Below are 19,983 nucleotides of genomic sequence, written 5' to 3'. Positions count from 1 at the left end.
GAATCATAGGATCCTACTTGAGTGAAGGTTTTCAATAGTCCAGCCCTATCTATCAACTCCCTCGCCGGATCATGAACCCCTAGAGAGAAGCAAGCTTCTGAAGCCAAGGTACGAGAAGCAAAGAAACCATACCTACGAGCAGCCTCGGACGACTCGAACCGTTTGGAGTCAAAATCCTTGGAATTTGCCCCTCGGGAAGTGGAGACACACCTCTCCTTAGCGAGAGACGGACACTTGGGATCTCGGCTGGCAGCATCGACAATCGGTTGTCTCTTGTGTAAACGGGATGACACTCCCAGATTCGATAGTGCAGGTGCCGAAACATCACCAGTGAGATTGACCACAGGGAAACGAAGCGGCATCTCCTTTGGTGGACAAGACGAAGAGGCACATGCATCATGGTCCACCTCGGTAACTGAGGGTGTGATCACAGGATCTTCAGGAGCCGAAACCGTTGTAGATGGCTACGCACGAGGCTCATACACAACCATTTCATTGGTTGAATCGATCGTCACATTAGATGACGGTGGAGGCGGTGATGATGGTGGACTCAGAAGATCCTCATCCGAACTCGAGTCGTAGATTGGGTGTACCAGGCGCTGGAAGCCACTGAAGATTGATTTCATGGTGATTAGAGACTGGAGCAAAGAAACAAGAGAGACGAAGCAATAGAAGTCTAAACGACAAAGGGTTGAAATTGCAGGAGAGAAGAGGAAAAATGCCAAAACCATAGTTTATCCTTTTATAAAGCTTCGACCGGCCTAATGGGCTGCACACACTCAGCCCAGAACAAAAATTAAGGCCCTGAAAAACACTCAAAATAACCAATTAGTGCGCACGGCTATCTTTTTCCTTTAAAAAAAACTCTATCAATTCATCTCATCAATGATAAATCACCAAGCAATCACAAATATATTTTTGTCCTTTTTCAAGCTTAAGAGACTCATACACATGGTTAAAGATATGCACATCCATTTATTGTGAACATGTATACAGGGACCCAGATCAAAGATAACACCATGTGAGCAATCCCCTTTTTCCTTTTATAAACATGTAGCATTCAAGTAACAGAGCAAACTCCATACCTGTGCTATGTCAACCACATGTTCGGAACGCTTACCAGGAGCTATCACAACCTTTTGAATTGTTGAAGATCAAACGCTTGATGCTTGTGGGTAGTCTTCCACACTGGCATGCCTTTTAATCTGTTGATCCACCCCAACATGTTAAGGCAGTTGAAGATTGTTTCTTTGAAGAGCACGCATTTTGTTTTTTTTTTAATATTTTTTTCTCTTTAAACAAACTTCAGATGCAAGACCAACCATCTACTAGGAAATTATTTCTGTTGGTGTACGTGCATGTCTCTTCACAACTCTTTAACATCCTTAAATATTGACAACATTTCACAGGGTGGACAAACCGGCATGACATGCAGCTATTTACCACAATTGCTTACAGAGTGATGATCTTCTATATATTCCAGGATTTACATGATCTGTCCTAGCATACGTTCTTGTCTCAGATCAACACAGCTCAGGCAAAAGATTAGCACTCACAAACTCCAATGGATTTTCTCAAATTCACAAATCTGTTGAAATCCAAAGGCTTGGTAAACAAATCAGCTAACTGAAATTCTGTGCTCACATGATCAATCTCAATCAGTTTCGCCTCTACAAGATCACAAATAAAATGGTGTCTAATGTCAATGTGCTTAGTTCGTGAATGCTGAACAAGATTCTTAGAAATTTTCTCTCAGATTATCACACTAAATTAAAAGAGTATCAGAATCCATACCATAGTCAGCAGACATTTGCTTCATCCACAAGAGTTGAGTGCAACAGCTCCCTAAAGCAATGTATTAAGCTTCAACAGTTGATAGTGAGACACTATTTTGTTTCTTGCTATGCCATGATATCATGTTGTTGCCCATGAAGAAGCAACCACCACTTGTGCTACGGTGATCATCAACTGAACTGGCCCAATCAGCATCACAGTACCCACTCAGACTTGTGTTGGTATCCTTGGTGTAGTGAATACCGAAGTTCACTGTTCCCTTAATGTACTTGATGATTTACTTCACTGCTAGTAAGTGTGACTTCTTGGGTTTAGCTTGATATCGAGCACAGATCCCCACTGACAGACATATGTCTGGATGACTTGCGGTTAGATACAACATGCTTATAATCATTCCCCTGTAAAGACGTTCATCTACATCCTCCCCTGACTCATCTTTTGAGAGTTTGTCATTTGTGCCCATGGGAATCTTGGATTCTTTACTTTTGCTTAATCCAAACCTTTGTACCAACTCTTTAGCATAGGTGCTCTGGGACACAAAAATTCCTTCAGCTGATTGTTCCACATGCAAACCTAGAAAAAATTTCAGTTCACCCACCATACTCATTTCAAATTCCTGAGTCATGCTTTACACAAACTGATTCACCAATGGGTGACAAGTGGACCCAACGACAATGTAATCAACGTAGATCTGAACAAACATCAGCTCATTGTTGCTATATAGAACAAACAACGTTTTGTCAACATTCCCTCGAATTTATCCTTGATCTATGAGAAACGTCGTCAACCTCTCATGCTATGTTCTTGGTGCCTGCTTTAGACCATAAAGAGCTTTCTTAAGTCGATACACATGCTCAGGATGCTGTGGATTCTCAAACCCTTTGGGTTGCTCAACATAGACTTCTTCTAGTAATATTTCATTCAGAAATGCACTTCCCATCTGATGCAGAGTAAACTTGAGAGCACAATCCATTCCGAACAGAAACCTAATAGACTCCAACCTTGCTACCGGAGCAAACGTTTCATCAAAGTCCACACCTTCGACTTGTGAGTAACCTTGAGCTACTAACGTTGCCTTGTTTCTCACAATGCAACCACTAGCATCCCTCTTATTTTTGAAGATCCACTTCGTTCCTACTACGTTAACATCAGCAGGACATTGAGTGAGTTCCCACACATCACTTCGTGCAAATTATTCCAACTCATCCTGCATTGCGGCAATCCAGAATTCATCCTGAAGGGCCTCCTTATGATTCTTGGGCTCACATTACAAGAAAACAGCCTAATAGCGACTACGATATTAGTCGCCATATAGTCGTTAAAATAGAAGTTACGACTAACTTACGACTATATAGTACAGTCGTTAATCGAGAGTCGCTAATTTTTTGTAGTCGTAAAAATACTTGTCTTTTAGTGACTATTTGACGACTATACACATGTTGTCACTTTTTGGTCATCTTATAGTCGTATAATATAGTGACTATTTTGCGACTATACTGTGATTAACATAATGTCTCCTTAGTGTAGTCGGTATATAGTCGTATATGTTTGGTGACTTATTGGCGACTAAAAGCTGAATTAGTCACTATATGGTCACATAATCTAGCGACTTATATGTACTATATCAACGACTATTTGGCGACTAATGTTTTCAGAAATTGGTTCGAAATTGGAAAATACTGATTCCTGACAAAACCAAAAATATTGATTCGAATTTGGAAAACTAAAAGCAATACATTTTTTTTTTGCTAAAAGCAATACATAATATTGAAAATTAAACACCAATGTATTTTGTCAACTTAACAAATTACAAAAAGTACAACACAATATCAAACTGTCATTGAGTTCATTAGAAAAGAGGTAATTAATACTTAGAAACCTATGAAGCAGATGTTGTTGGAGTTCAAGTTGGATCTTTTTGTTGAAGAGGGTATGTGGTTGTGGCTTTACCTGAATGTGTTGCCATGAAATTCTGGAACCGTGGAGAATTGGTCAATCTTGTCCTTCTGTTCAGCAATAACTTCGGATTGAACAGCAATTTCTGCATCACGCCTCAACGTTTGAGGCGCTTGCTCTTCTATCATGCGTTGAGCTTGGTTCAATTGTTCTTGCATAGCCACAAAAGTAGAAGAGTCACGTCCTTGCATCATCTTGCCATTGACAAGGCAGTCCTTGAGGCTTCCAACTCCAAAAGGTGTTCCTCTTGAGTCCTTCTCAGTGGACTACAAAGTAAGAGAATATTAAAGATTAGAGCATGTAAATAAATCTAGAAGACTATTTGGTGAGTATTGGTTAAAGTTAAGAAAATGTAACCTGAAGGAAAATTGTTGTATATTCTTCTGTTGTGAGATCCCGTGGCCGAGAAGAACCATCTGACACAGCAGAAGGATCTGCCTCGAGCTGAGACAACCTCTATTTCACATTCTTCTCATATGTTTGAGCAATCTTCTCTGCCTTCCGATCAACATATGTACCATCAAGCTTTGTATGTGCGTTGATAAAAACCTCACCAATACGGACAACTCTTCCCAATTCTTCTTCCTTCGATGTTAGCAAATAAACAAGGATTAATATTAAAAAATAACAGCTATGTAAGAATTGAAAGTTGTAACAACACAATTGACTCACCATTTCGTCTTGGATCTGTTGATAAGACTTTTGCCCTGAGAGGTGGACATGAGGACCTAGGCCGTCATGGTCAGACATACGAGCATCATAATAGGTTTTACTCTTTTGTTGTGCTTCTTCAGTGTCCTAGTATTCCGTCATTGTTTTCAGAGAGTTTTTCTAATCCATTTTGGTTGAACTCGACTAGTCCTCGCAGTGCTTACCATGTCTTTTATCCGCTTTTGACAGCTATGTAAGAATTGAAAGTTGTAACAACACAATTGACTCACCATTTCTTCTTGGATCTGTTGATAAGACTTTGGCCTTGAGAGGTGGACATAAGGACCTAGGCCGTCACTGTCAGACATACGAGCATCAGAATAGGTTTTACTCTTTTGTTGTGCTTCTTCGGTGTCCCAGTATTCCGTCATTGTTTTTCAGAGAGTTTTTCTAATCCATTTTGGTTGAACTCGACTAGTCCTTGCAGTTCTTATCATGTCTTTTATCCGCTTTTGACATATTGAATCAAAGTAAGTTTGAACAGTCCCGATTATGAAAGGATCCCAGGTGTGAGTTTTCTAGACAAAAAGGCAGCTATTGTGAGTAAGAAGAAGAAATGTAAAGCTATGTATGAAGGCTATGTGACATAAATCCTTACCGCGAACTCAAGGAAGTATCTCTCTTGTTTCTCCCACGGCACACATGTCCAGCTGTAGTAGGGAGCATCGAACTTGTTTGTAAGAATTTTAGTAATCTTCCTTACAAGTTTAGATCCTTTGTCACGATTAAACCTCCATACACATGAGACAATAAAACAAGTAAGTCGGTTAATTTAAATCAAATAATAGAAAAATAAACAATCTTTGTTCTAACAATAGAAAAAACATGAAACAATACAAAACCTACCAAACTATCTTCTAATAATCACAAAACACCATTACAATTTATTGACTAAACAATCTCTGTTCTAACAATCCGAAAAACATGAAACAATACAAAACCCACCAAACTCTCTTCTAAAAATTTCTGTATCTAACAATCACAAAACACCATTACAATACATTGACTCACAAATTTCAGTTAAAACAATCACAAATTTCCATTACAATACATTGACTCACCAATTCTGTTCTAACAATCACATAAAACATGAAACAATACAAAACCCACCAAACTATTCTAATAATCACAAAAGACCATGAGAAGAGGAAAAATCATACCATTGGGTGTTCGAAATTGGTGTTGGAGAGAGGACGGTGGTGAACTTATCCCTGTCTGGAACGAGAAGCAATGCATTTAGAGCAGACAAACAGGTCATCCTGGAGTTCCGGCGACACCGGAGAAGATTCTTTTTGGAAGTTGTTCCCTTGAGACGATGGATGCGATCGAGTTTGAGAGGGTAGAACTGGAGAAGGCGGAGGGTTATCCCCAAGATTGTACTGAGTCTGCGGATTGAAGTGAACTTCTTCTGAAGGAGTCCGGTGTGCTTTGGGTTGAGTTGGGTGTGTAAATGAGTTCTGAAAAAGTTGTTGCGGCGGAGGATAGTTTCGGATCTGGGCTGCTGAAGACTATCGTTGCAAATCAGGGTTTTGTACTTCAGGTGTCTGCAGAGGAGGAGTATCTTGGACTGCCGGAGTGAAGTTGTACTGACTAGGCAGAGTGCTAGGCCGTCGATTTGGTGTTGTCCCTCTCGTTCGCTGAGCAACGTTAGGAGCAACTTTCCTCTTTGTTCCTCGAGTCGGCATCTTGTTACTGATTGATAGAGAGTGATTCGAAGAGTTATAGATTCGAAGAGAGTGAGAAACTGAGAGGAAGAATGGAGAGAGTTTGGGTTTCGAGTTTGGATTTATCGAGAGAGTTTGAGAGAAACTGAGAAGAAGAATCAAGTTTACGAATTAGGGTTTGTCTGTGAGAGAGGCGGAGAGGATTTCGAGATTAGGGTAGTGTTTAGTGGGCTTAGTTTAGGAAAATTTGGGTAGAAAATTTAATTTATAATTTTGGGCTTAGTGGGCTTCGAGAATAGGGTAGGAAATTTAATTTATTATTTTGGTGAAATTAATATAAATTACAAATTACAAATATAATTGATTTTGATGAAAATACTGAAACATACATAACATTATCTAACAAACTTAATATTATTTAACAAACTGAATATTATTTAACAAAGATTTTGAGTTAAGTTTTGATAAAAAATATAAGATATGGAAAACTATAATTTTTTATAAAAATATAAGATATGGAAAACTATAATTTTTTATAAAAATATAAGATATGGAAAACTATAACCCAAGGTCCATGCACTATCTCTCTCTCTCAAATCCATACTTCATGCATTTCATCACATGAAAAACAGGTTTTTTTAAACTGAATATTATTTAACAAAGATTTTGGGTTAAGTTTTGATAAAAATATAAGATATGGAAAACTATAATTTTTTAATAAAAATATAAGATATGGAAAACTATAACCCAAGGTCCATTCACTATCTCTCTCTCATAGCCATACTTCATGCATTTCATCACATGAAAACAGGTTTTTTTAAACTGAATATTATTTAACAAATATTTTGGGTTAAGTTTTGATAAAAATATAAGATATGGAAAACTATAATTTTTTATAAAAATATAAGATATGGAAAACTATAACCCAAGGTCCATGCACTATCTCTCTCTCAAAGCCATACTTCATGCATTTCATAACTGAGCAAAATCTATCTGCTCTCCTTTGGTAAACTGTCTTTTACGACTATTTGACGACTACGAGATGACTATTTAATCACTCTCCGTATGAGTCGCAGAGCAGTCGCCAAATATACGTCTATCAGCTATGGTCGGTATGTAGTCGCTATGTTACGTCCACTTTACGACTATCTGATGACTCCTCGAATGAGTCACACAATAGTCGCTAATTTAACGACTATGTTACGACTATCAGTTGTGGTCAGTACCGTAGTGACTCAGTAGCAACTAAATTACTGTAGTCGCAACGTAGTCGCAAAGTGGTCACTATGTGGTCGTTATTTTTGGCGACTACATTTGTAGTCACTACTTATAGTCACTAATCGCCTGTTTTCTTGTAGTGTCAATCGTTTAGACAAAACATGTAAACTGAACAATATCAGAGTCCTGAGATACAATTTCAGGAACAGCCTTCTGCTTCTTACCAGCTAACTGAGCAAAATCTATCTGCTCTCCTTTGGTAACTCTACCCCCCTGAATCGCACCAATAATATCATTAGAAGAGTGATTCTGATGTACCTGAGAGGTGAGAGGAAGAACCTCAGTAGAAGGCAACTGCTCAGCTGTGTCTGGAGGACTGACAGGTTCTTGTGAAGACTTCTCATCATCAGTTACCAGATCGTTGTCGGATATGACAGGAACCATTGTCACTCGCTGGAAGGAAATATCATCAATGACAACATTAACAGTTTCCTGAACCAAACATGTGCGTTTGTTGTAGACTCGTAATGTAGTGCTATGAACGGAATAACCCAAAAAGATTCCCTCATCACTCTTGGAGTCAAACTTGCCCAGCTGGTCCTTATCATTCAGAATATAGCAGAGACATCCAAAGACATGAAAATAGCTTAAACGACCCAACCCATTTTTTTTTAAATAATAAATAATAATAATAATTAATACTCTAAACTAGTGATCTCATATCCACTAGCCACCTAACCACAATCAAACAAAACAGCGAAAAATATAACCAATACCAATAATCCAATAAAACCAATAACCAATACTAAACCATAGTAATATTCAATAATTCTAATAACAAGAATCAAAGAACCAGAAATCCTAACAATGTTCTATGGACTCAACTCTAGCAACCTAGCAAGCCATAGAGCAACCAAATGAATCACTAGAACATCCTCCTCTTCATTGCATTGATTCCACGTTCACACTTTGCCTTTACCTGCACCACAAACACAAATTGAGATGCATGAGTATTTGATAAACACTCAGTGAGGCAATCCTCCCATCTACTGGGCTATATACACAAGCAATTGAGATACTCTAACCATCAAACAACAATCAACAAACAAACCAGGAACTGCATCGACCGACACCAACCATGCATCATCCGACACTAACAGGGGTTGCATCGACCAACACAAGCTTGCATCGACCGATGCACGACTAACCTGCATCGACTGACACTAACACTGCATCGACCGACACATGCTGGACATTGCACAAAATCCTTAATTGCATTGACCGACACCTCCACATGGCATCGACCGACGCTCCTAGGTCAAACACGCCGTCCTCGCATTGCATCGACCGACGCACAAAATGCATCGACCTACGCACGTGTCGAGCATCATTTTCCCCGACGCTTCTCGCCGAATCTCCGTTCCTACAACCATCAAACTCGATCCCAAGCCACAAGAAAGCTACAAGAAGCCTTAAACAACGTTCTAATAAGCTAAACAACCCATAAACAAGCAGATCAGAGAAGTCTCAAGCTTAGATAAGCCATGGTCATGCACTCACCTTTGCCAAGAAGATTTTGAACCTCAAACAAGCAAAACAACGCTCCTAGGAAGCTCTTACAATGATTGCAGCTACAGATCTCTACAGGAACAACCTCAAATCTCCCAAAAACCTCGTGTATGCCGCTCCGACGGTGAGTCGACGTGGTAGTCTGTGGGATCGACTAAGAGTGGTGGTCAGAATGATCCTGGGAACGGTAGTAGTGGGAGGTGATTTTAATATGAGTGTTCGTCTTCATGATACGGGTGGAAATGGGTTGCTATCGTCGGATTCACTTGCCTTTAGGGAGTGGATTAACGATCTTTCTTTGATTGATAATGGGTTCCGTGGGAGCCAATATACTTGGCAATGGGGGGGAGTGGGGAGAAATTTTGTTGCTTAAAGACTGGATCGTGTTCTATGTTTTCCACATGCTCGACTCCAATGGCAGAAAGCTTTAGTCATTCATCTGCCCTTCCTTGCGTCAGACCATGCACCTCTGTATGTTCAGCTAGTACCAGAGTTAGAGGTAAATCCAAAGAGGAGACCTTTCCGGTTCGAAGCTGCTTGGTTGCAGCACCAAGGGTTTAAAGATTTGTTGCAAGCCTCGTGGGATAGTAATGTTACTACCTGTGAGGCTTTGGAGAAAATGAGGAAGGTGATTCCCTATCGCCTTACTTGTTTGTGTTATGTATTGAGCGGCTATATCATATGATTGAGTGGGAGGTTAGTAGTAAAGCCTGGAAACCTATCCAGCTATCAAATGGTGGACCGCAATTATCTTATATTTGCTTTGCAGATGACTTGATTCTGCTTGTAGAAGCATCTGTTTCTCAAGTTCGCATAGTGAGGAAGGTCTTAGAAAAATTTTGCTTGGCCCTAGACAGAATGTTAGCTTGGAAAAGTCAAAAATTAATTTCTTAGAGAATGTATCTCGCGACTTACGGCAACGTGTAAGTGCTGAAAATGGAATTAAATCGACGCGTGAGCTAGGGAAGTATCTTGGAATGCCAATTCTACAAAAGCGAATCAACAAGGATACATTTAGGGATGTTTTGGAGAAAGTTTCTTCTCGTCTAGCTGGCTGGAGGGGTAGGATGTTGAGCTTTGCAGGACGACTTACACTTACAAAGGCGGTTCTCTCATCTATCCCTATTCATACTATGAGTACCATTAAACTACCTAATGCACGCTTGAAAAGTTAGATCGGGTGTCCAGAGACTTCCTATTGGGCTCTACTATAGAAAAACGAAAGTTGCATTTAGTCACGTGGTCAAAGGTTTGTCTCCCGAAGAGTAAAGGTGGACTGAGTGTCCGCAAAGCATGTGAAGTGAGTAAGGCGTTGATTGCAAAAGTAGGATGGAGAGTTCTTCATGATAAAACGACTTTATGGGCCAAGGTAATGAGAGCTAAATATAAGGTTGGAGATATGCTTGACCCTTGATTGTTAGTGAGTAAAGGTCAGTGGTCCTTTACTTGGAGAAGTATTGTTGTTGGTTTGAGGGATGTAATCATTCAGGGTCTAAGTGGGGTTATTGGTGACAGGAGATAGATACGTTTTTGGACTACTAAGTGGTTGATTGGACAACCATTGACAGAATTGGTTATACGTGATCTCCTATCCAGTTATGAGTTGTTGACAGTAAGAGATGTTTGGCAGGATGGTCTCGGATGGGTCTAGGAGAATATTATACCCTTTGTGCCTGAAAATGAGAGATTGGAACTAGCAGCCGTGGTTGTTGATAGTGTGACTGGTGCATAAGATCGTATGTCTTGGGGAGAAACTGCTAATGGCAGGTTTAACGTTAAATCAGCTTATGCGTTGTTAACTAAGGAGGAGGCACCGAGGCAATGTATGGGACTGTTTTATGATAGAGTCTGGAAGTTGGTAGTACCGCAACGGGTTAGAACTTTTCTTTGGTTGGTGGACAGACAGGTTATCATGACCAATACAAAGCGTCATCATCGTCATTTGACTGATACAGAGGTCTGTCAGGTGTATAGGGGGGGGGGTATGGAGACTATTATAAATGTTATCCATGTTTGTCCTGCCATGTCAGGTGTATGGGGACGTTTTGTCCCGATAAGTAAGCAGAGGGTTCTTTTCCAGCAGACTCTACTTGAATGGTTGTATGCAAATTTAGGTGGGGGAGCGAATATAGAGAACCGACGATGGTCAACTTTGTTTTCTATAGACGTTTGGTGGGGGTGGAAGTGGCGTTGTGGTAATGTTTTTGGGGAGAATAAGTTGTGTCAGGACAGAGTTAAGTTCCTTGAGGATGCACCGTCTGAAGTGATGGCGGCTCAAGCTGCGGTATCAGGCTCCATTGTAGAGCGAGTGGAAAGATTGGTGAACTGGTTACTACCGCCGACTGGATGGTTAAAACTGAATACTGATGGTGCATCTCATGGTAACCCAGAGCTAGAAACTGCAGGTGTCTTAATTTGTAATGAGTATGGGGATTGGTGTGGAGGCTTTGCCTTTAACATTGGTTGATGTTCTGCCCCTTTGGCGGAATTATGGGGCGTTTATTATGGACTTGTCATCACTTGGGAGTAGAGGATAACAAGGCTGGAGTTGGAGGTGGATTCAGAGATGGTGGTCGGTTTTCTTAAGACGGGGATCGAGGGAATTCATCCGCTGTCGTTCCTGTTACGTTTATGCCAAAGCTTTTTATTGAATGACTGGTTAGACTGTACTACACACGTGTATAGGAAGTTAATCGCCTCGCAGATGGATTAGCGAACTATGCGTTTACTTTACCTTTGGGTTTCCATGTACTTAGCTCGGTTCCGATATGTGTTGAGTCTCTGTCGAGGGAGGATATGTCAGATGTGTCGTGTCCTCAACGTGTCCAGGTGTAATTTTTTCTCTTCTTTAATAATACTAGCTAGGGGATTTCCCCTAGTTCCTTACCAAAAAAAAATGTTTTATAGAGGTTAATAATTGATTTAAAGAGTCTTTTCTTAATGTCATTGTAAAATTTAGTAACTACGTATAAACTTATTGTGGATAAAATATTCCTCATTTCAAAGTTTAAAGCAATATATATATGTGACTATAAGTTTAGCTAACCAAAAAATATTAAAATTTAATAAAAACATTTTCTCTTGAAAGATAAATATATTAGTAGGAGTTATATTTGAGTTATAAATAAATATTTTAATTTGTTTTTAACTTAAAAGAAAAGGAATACCAAGTGGTCCAATCAAAATTCCCATGATTTGGTATTTTTGTTGATATAAACTCAACACTCACACATAATATTTCAAATTGAAAACTATATAAACTTCAATCTAAAGATTTAAAAAAACCCCAAGGATAACTTCTATCTTTTTGGTTTTTGTTTTTGTTTTTCACTCATCAATTTATTTTATAGTGCTAGATTTCATATTAATGGTTTCATCTTTAGAGAATTTAGTTAAAAGGTATTTTTAAAATGATCATTTTTTATATATTTCACTTCCAGTTAAATATGATTTCTTTTTGTGGTTATTATTCATTTTGATTTAATCACAAAGACCAATTTTTTTTATTTAAGTTCTTTTTGTTTTCAAAAACCTCAAATCATAAATAAAATAATTTATGCATATTTATCTATTGGATCACAAAACAAAATAGACTTTAGAAATAGAGTTGATAGACTTTATTAAAAAAATAGAATTTATAAATGGATAATTATATATATTGATCTTTAAATATTATCTTGATCATATAAAATATTAAAAATGATACATGAATATGTGAGATAACTGGAGTATATATCAGAGAATTAGATATGAATCATTTCAACTTCACGACCTTATTGTGTGGTGAATATTGTAGAAAAGTATGAAAATAATAACTTATAAGATGCTAATCTAAAATATACAATGGAGATAAACATTTTAAAACATAAAACAATGTAAGATATATATATATATATATATATATATCATACAGAAATAATAACAAAAAAACACAAAAAATAATTTGAGATATAGTGGAAGAGGATGAGAGAATGAAAGAACGAGAGACTAAAATAATAAGAGAATGAGTATTTATAGGAAGATAACTGATGAAAAATTACATTTTTTTAAATGGGAGTAACAATTCTAATTTATTGTATTTTTTAATACAATTGATTAATACAATTGAGTGGAGAAATAAAGTTAATGCATAATTTATATGATTTCAGTTTTATATTCAAATGTGAGTTAAATGTCAAGATTAAATGTTTTTTAATTTGTGTTTTAATATAATTTTTTTTTGTTAAAGTTGTATTGCCAAGTAGACCATTAAGGAGAGAGTGAAACCTTACTTTTATGTCTATGATTTTTTTTGTAGGTTTGTTGCGTTTCAATTTTATTTTTCTACTAAAAATAAATAAATGAGCATCTACAAATAAGATCTTTTCTTTAAAGCATACTTTCTTCTTTCCAAAAATCCTAAAACTGTCATATTTGTTTTTAAATGTTCAAATATTTCTGTTTGCTTTAGTTTGTAATGTTATTTTGTTATATGTTTTAATCACTAACAACAATGTAATAATATTTATGTTGTTTTGTATAATAGATGGAAATAAACGATTCAGAAAAATTAAATACTAGTTGTGTTCAGAGAAATTAAGTACGTTTAGGTTATCCATCCATTACGGCTCATCAACACCCTATTGTTGTCCAATTTTGGTATATACTATACCTACGCCAAAATATTTAGATACGTTTGTATAATCTACGTTTTTACTGTTGTTGTTGTCGTGTTTTTTTTTGTGTGGCTTAAGACAACAATCTTGGTACATAAGCATAAACATTTGCGCATGATAATCATTACAAAACAGACGAAACATTACATAGTACCTTGCATGATACACAACAGCATAACAAAAACACCAACATCACAAATTGTGCTCATGTCTGATGGAGAGAGTTTGATCTTAGAAATATACGAGTTCCTGGTAATTTAAAAGATGAAACCTAACACGTAGTTATTTAAGATAAACCTAATCAGTAGCGTAAACCCTGAAAGTTTGTCCTGTGGTTTAAGTGAACCTGTAAACTGTAAAGAAACAAACATATGACATTAAAGCAGTCCGAATTTTCTCCATTAAACCAAACCATTGAATGTAGTTTTTATTTTAAGAATAATAGAACATTGCATGCTCTCGAAGTCATGCCGAATCCGAACCCGAACCAAACCCGAATCCAAAAATACCCAAAATAAAAATTAAAAATACTCCCTCTATATCATTAATGTTGATGTTTTAGGATTTTTTTTTTTGGTGAATGTCATGGTCAAGCCCCAGATTTTATTAGAATGAAAAAATTACACACGGACCTGCCGAGCCCAAGAAAGGCCAGCAGCGTCATCGTTCAACAAGCCAACAACAATAGATGGAACTAAAGTTAACGAATGAAAACAAAACAATAAACCAAACGCATAGTTCGCTAACCCGTCAGCCAGACGGTTAGCCTCCCTATGCAAGTGACAAATGCGGACAATCCAGTCCCTTGTGAGAAAACCTTGGCACAACCGCACCAGGAAAGAGAGAGGATGAGAATCAGCTTTCCCTGTCATAAGAAAACCAGCCACCAACACTGAGTCCACCTCTAGCTCCAAACTCGTAACCCCATGATCCCAAGCCGTACACAAACCATAGTATACCCTCCATAGCTCCGCTAATAATGCAGAACAACGCCCTATATTCACCGCAAATCCTCCACACCATTCACCATCATGATTTCGCAGTACCCCGCCTGCTGTTGCAAGTCCTGGATTACCCTTCGAAGCTCCATCAGAATTCAGTTTAAACCAACCGTGAACCGGTTTTACCCAACCAACTTGCAACTCGACACTCACCCCCATAGGTCTAGTAACACACTTACTCTTCGCAGTCACAGACACTTCCATAGCGAAGATTTCTTTTATCACAAAGTATGATTTCTTTAGTGTAATTAATGCATTTTTATTCTTAAAATCAAACAGCTTATTAATGTTTTTACTTTTATAATAAACTAGGTAACAACCTGCACTATGTGCGGGAAAAATCGATTTAAAGAAAATTATTATAATTAAAATTATTATTCTAGAACCAATATATGTTTGTGTCAAACATAATATGTAACTAAAGATTTTATTTATTTATTCAAAGCTGCATTTTTTCGTATAGAAAATACATTTCACCCGTGAAATCTTTGAATGTGTAAAAGGTCTTTTGGTAGAGAAAATATTGATAAAATGTTACTACTTATTGCAACATGTTTTTTGTGTGGTTTAAAAATCAAATTCATATCTTCTTATGTTTTATTTTGTAATCATAATTCATAACAATTTTGCATCTTTCTTATGTAATCATAACAACATATACTAAATTACTCGGTAGTTTTATTATTTAATTTTATTAAATATAAGTAACAATCGGATTCTAAACTAAATTTTCTGAAGATAATCTAATTTATTGTTTTATTTTTTGATTATGCTATTTAATATTTTTGAGCTAGTCAGTTTGTTAATAATTTCTATAAACGAATGATTATTACCAAAAAACCCATTATGAAAAAATTAATGAAATTCCAAATTCAACATATTCATTTAAGAATACATTTCACCTGTGAAATATGTGAATGTGGTAAAGAAAATACTTATAAAATGTTACAATTTATGGCAATATATATATTTTTTATGTTTTAAAAATCAAATTTATATTTACGGTTTATCGAGTAACTATTACAATTTTTCATAATCTAATAGTCACCCATTTTAAATATATTATGATATTTTTTGGGTTATAAGTTTATTTATAATGATAAGGGTTATTATCTCATTCCTTTTTAATAGCACATAGATGAATATACAATTAGAACGCATATTCATATTCAGTTATCAATATTTCCATTTTTAATGAATAATGACACTAAATGTTGAGATTAATTAGTTTACATACTTAGATATATATAAATAATCACACGTCATGATATCCCCTGATTTATTGGGAATTAAGTTTCATTTATTGAGTTTGAGGTAATTCAGGGATAATATACTTCTTCTTATATTTAATTATAACAACTATTGAAAGCTTGTTATTTAAATTATTATGGTAATAAGACTAACATAAAAAAAATTAAATTTTGTTTTTATATAATTATATTAATAAGTTATATGTTTAGTAAGTTATATGTTCTTTAGTTTTATTAAATTTATATTAATTGATATATTTTTATAGTATTTTCAGAATATATTACTTATATTGATTTTAAGATATCAATATTGATATTGATTTTAAGATATCAATATTGATATTGATTTTAAGAAATCAATATCACTTTAACTTGTATATTTGTAAGTAAATTTTAGTGAAATTTTTTCCTTAAATAGTATGTAATTATTTAATTAGTTTTAATATTTGATATTTAAATTTGTGTGAGAAATGATGACATATCTAATTATTATTTAGTTAATTATTTTTTTAATAGAATGACATGTTAATGTTATTAAGTACAAAATTTAAGGGTATTTTGCTAAAAGGTGCACAGAGCTCTCTTGCAGCGACACATCAACTTTTTCAAAAGTGTGCTTCTGTATTAATATATAGGGATAATAATTAAATATATGCATGCATTTGAATGACAAGTGTGAGAAAATTATAAGTAAATGAGTATTAAAAAGAATATAAAACAAAAGTAATTAATTATAAACAACATTTCTATTTTTTCTTAATCTTGGTGCTAATCTTCAAAAATAAACTATTATGATATAGAGAGAGTAGATATTAATAATTTAAGACCCGAATACCCGAGTTTTTACTAGAATACCCAAAATTATACCCGAAATTTCAATTTTTGTACCAGAAATTCTGGGTATTTACCCAAAAATTCGGTTTTTATCCAAAAACCCGAGAATTTACTCGAAATTTTTTCGGGTATTCGGTTAAAATTTCGGTTTTTTATGTATCCGAAAATAATCGTGTTTTTAGCGGTTCTGAAAATCTATACCCGATCTGATTCGAACCGAAATCGAACCGAATTTTTACATTACACCGAATGGGTCCTAAACTTCTCTACCCGAAAACCCAAACCCGAACGGTTCCTACCCAAACCCCACCCGAATACCCGAAAGCCCAACATTATATTTTCGAGCTGAACCGTTCCGTTTGAAGAAATTGTAAAGATTAATTCATAATTTCATATAAACACACCATTCGGTTTAATGGAGTGTTTGTTGACAAAAAAAAAAAAAAGCACACCATTCGTTTTGCTAGAAAACCCACTTCCTAAAACCCACTTGCACAGACAAAACCTTTGAAGTTCGTAGTAAAGGTTTCTGGTTTTTATTAAACAGAGGACAAAGTCCTTTATACAAAGAAGAAGCGGCAGACGAATCTGTCTCACACCTAGGTATTAACATAATGAACAAAATGGATTTTACATATGTAGACGAAGGCCCAAAAGGCCCAATATCCTCCCTCAAGGTGGAGTGTGGATGTTAATCACACCCAGCTTGTCAAGAAAAGTTTGAAACTCTTTCTCACCCAATGCTTTAGTTAAAATGTCAGCCAATTGTGTTGTAGTATGGACATGTTTAGTGACAATCGTAACTCGTATGATTTCATCACGAATGAAATGAACGTCTCGTCGAACATGCTTTGTTCTGGCGTGAAAAACCGGGTTGGCCGCAAGTTGTATAGAAGAGAGACTATCTGAACGAAGTGTAATAGAAGCTGAACATTCAATGCCAAGAGTAGGAAGAAGCTCGCGCAACCAGAGTAGTTCACTAACAGTTTCGGCCATTGCTCGATATTCAGCCTCAGCCGAAGAACGAGATACCACATCTTGCTTTCGTGTTCGCCAAGACAACGGAGAGCCACCAAGTTGAACAAAATATCCAGTAAGAGATCGAGATGTCAAAGGACAACTACCATGATCGGAATCACACCATGCTGAAAGAGACAAATCCGAGTCAGAACTGAGAAGAATGCCTTGGTCAGGATCCTTTTTCAAATAACAAACGACACGGAGAGCAGCTTCCCAATGTGCAGGTTTAGGAGCAGCCATGAATTGAGAAAGAATGTGAATGGCATATGAGAGTTCTGGGCGAGTGTTACCCAGATAGATAAGTCGGCCAACCAAGCGACGATAAGGAGAAGGATCTGGGAGGGGTGCACCTTTAGCCAATGCCAACTTATGATTTTGTTCCAATGGAAATGCAGCTGGTTTGGCGCCCAAGAGACCTGTTTCTGAAAGTATATCCAATGCATATTTTCTTTGACACAAATAGATTCCAGCTGGACCACGAGCAACTTCAATCCCCAAAAAATATTTTAGAGCACCTATGTCTTTCATGTGAAAACATGCATTTAAGTACCCCTTGAAACTATCAATAAGATCAAGAGAGCTGCCTGAGATTATCAAATCATCAACATAGACTAGTACGTGGAGACAGTGATCATCTCTCTCAAGCGTAAACAAGGAATAGTCGGAATAGTTCTGTTCAAAACCGTATTCCGTCAAAGCCGTCGCAAATTTCTCAAACCAACATCGAGAAGCTTGCTTAAGACCATAAAGAGATTTGCGTAAGCGACAAACCTTGTTTTTATCTTGATCCTTAGAACGAAAACCAGGAGGAAACTGCATATAAACCTCCTCATCTAAATCTCCATGAAGAAATGCGTTCCATTTGTTGCACTTCCCAGTTCTTAGAAGCTGCTTGTTTAAGGAAAGCCCGCACTGTAATCATCTTGGCAACATGAGCAAAAGTTTCACTGTAATCTTCTCCTTCGATTTGGTTATTTCCAAGAACCACTAACCGAGATTTATACCTCTCAATCGTACCATCAGATTTAAACTTAATGCGATATACCCACTTACAACCTAGAGCTTTCTTTCCAGGAGGAAGATCTTCAACAGTCCAAGTGCCAAGATCCTCTAGAGAAACAATTTCATCAGTCATAGAATCACACCATACATCAATTTCAACAGCATCTTTGAAATACTTAGGCTCCACTGCTGAAGTAATTGCCAAGATATACGCTTGATGAGCTTGAGAAAATTGAGAGTTGGAGAGATAATTATCCAATGGATATGGAGTAACAGATGGAAAAGGCTGATGAAGAATTGTTGTAACGTAATCTGCAAGCTTAACAGGTGGTCGTTTCAGTCGACAACCAACACCAAGTTTTTGTGGAGGAGCTGGTGCAAGAAGTGGTGATGACATTTCAGAAGAAGAAGCCAAATTTTGCGGAGAGGATGATGGACTCGGAGAATCATAGTGTAACATCAAGTTTTTCGGAGCAGGAGGAGACGAAGTGGATAACAACTTTGAAGAATATAAGTTTGGAGTAGATGTCGGAGTGAGAACAGGGACAGAACAAGGACTGTCAAGTGGCAAAGGCGAAACAGAGTCATTTTGTGGTGTTGAATCTGCAACGTCGAGACGTTGATGACGTAGGTAATTCCAGATCAAAGAAATCATGCTCTCCATCTACCAAACGAGGTTGAACAGATGGAGATGAATAAGAGGAAGACGTGTGTTGTGTTGCAGAAAATGGGAACATCATTTCACAAAAAATGACATCTCGTGAAACAGAAACAACACCTGTTTCAATGTTATAGACTCTCCAACCTTTCTTAGCAAAAGGATAACCCAAAAAAATAGATGGATTACTGCGAGAGACAAACTTATCACCACCAGTTTTCTGATTGTGAACATAGCAAAGACAACCAAAAACACGGAGATGATTCAATGGAGGTGATCGGTTATACACCAACTCAAACGGAGTTTTTCCCTGGAGAAGTTTGGTAGGCGTTCGATTGATTAAATAAGCTGCTGCTAGTGCACAATAACCCCAAAATTCAGTTGGAAGATGAGCTTGAAAACGAAGAGCGCGCGCAACATTGAGAATGTGACGATGCTTACGCTCTACGCGGCCATTTTGTTGAGGAGTACCAACACATGAAGTCTCATGAACAATCCCTTTTTCCGAGAAGAACTAAGTTAAACAAATGAATTCAGATCCATTGTCACTTCGAATTGTTTTAACTTGACAAGAAAACTGTCGTTCAATGAGAGCAATAAAATCTTTAAGATGTTGTGGAGCAGCTTGTTTAGACGAGAGTAGATAGATCC

Source organism: Camelina sativa, chromosome 3 (assembly GCF_030686135.1).
Source record: "Camelina sativa cultivar CO46 ecotype springtype chromosome 3, ASM3068613v1".
Classification (NCBI taxonomy): domain Eukaryota; kingdom Viridiplantae; phylum Streptophyta; class Magnoliopsida; order Brassicales; family Brassicaceae; genus Camelina; species Camelina sativa.
This window is presented reverse-complemented; position numbering follows the sequence as displayed.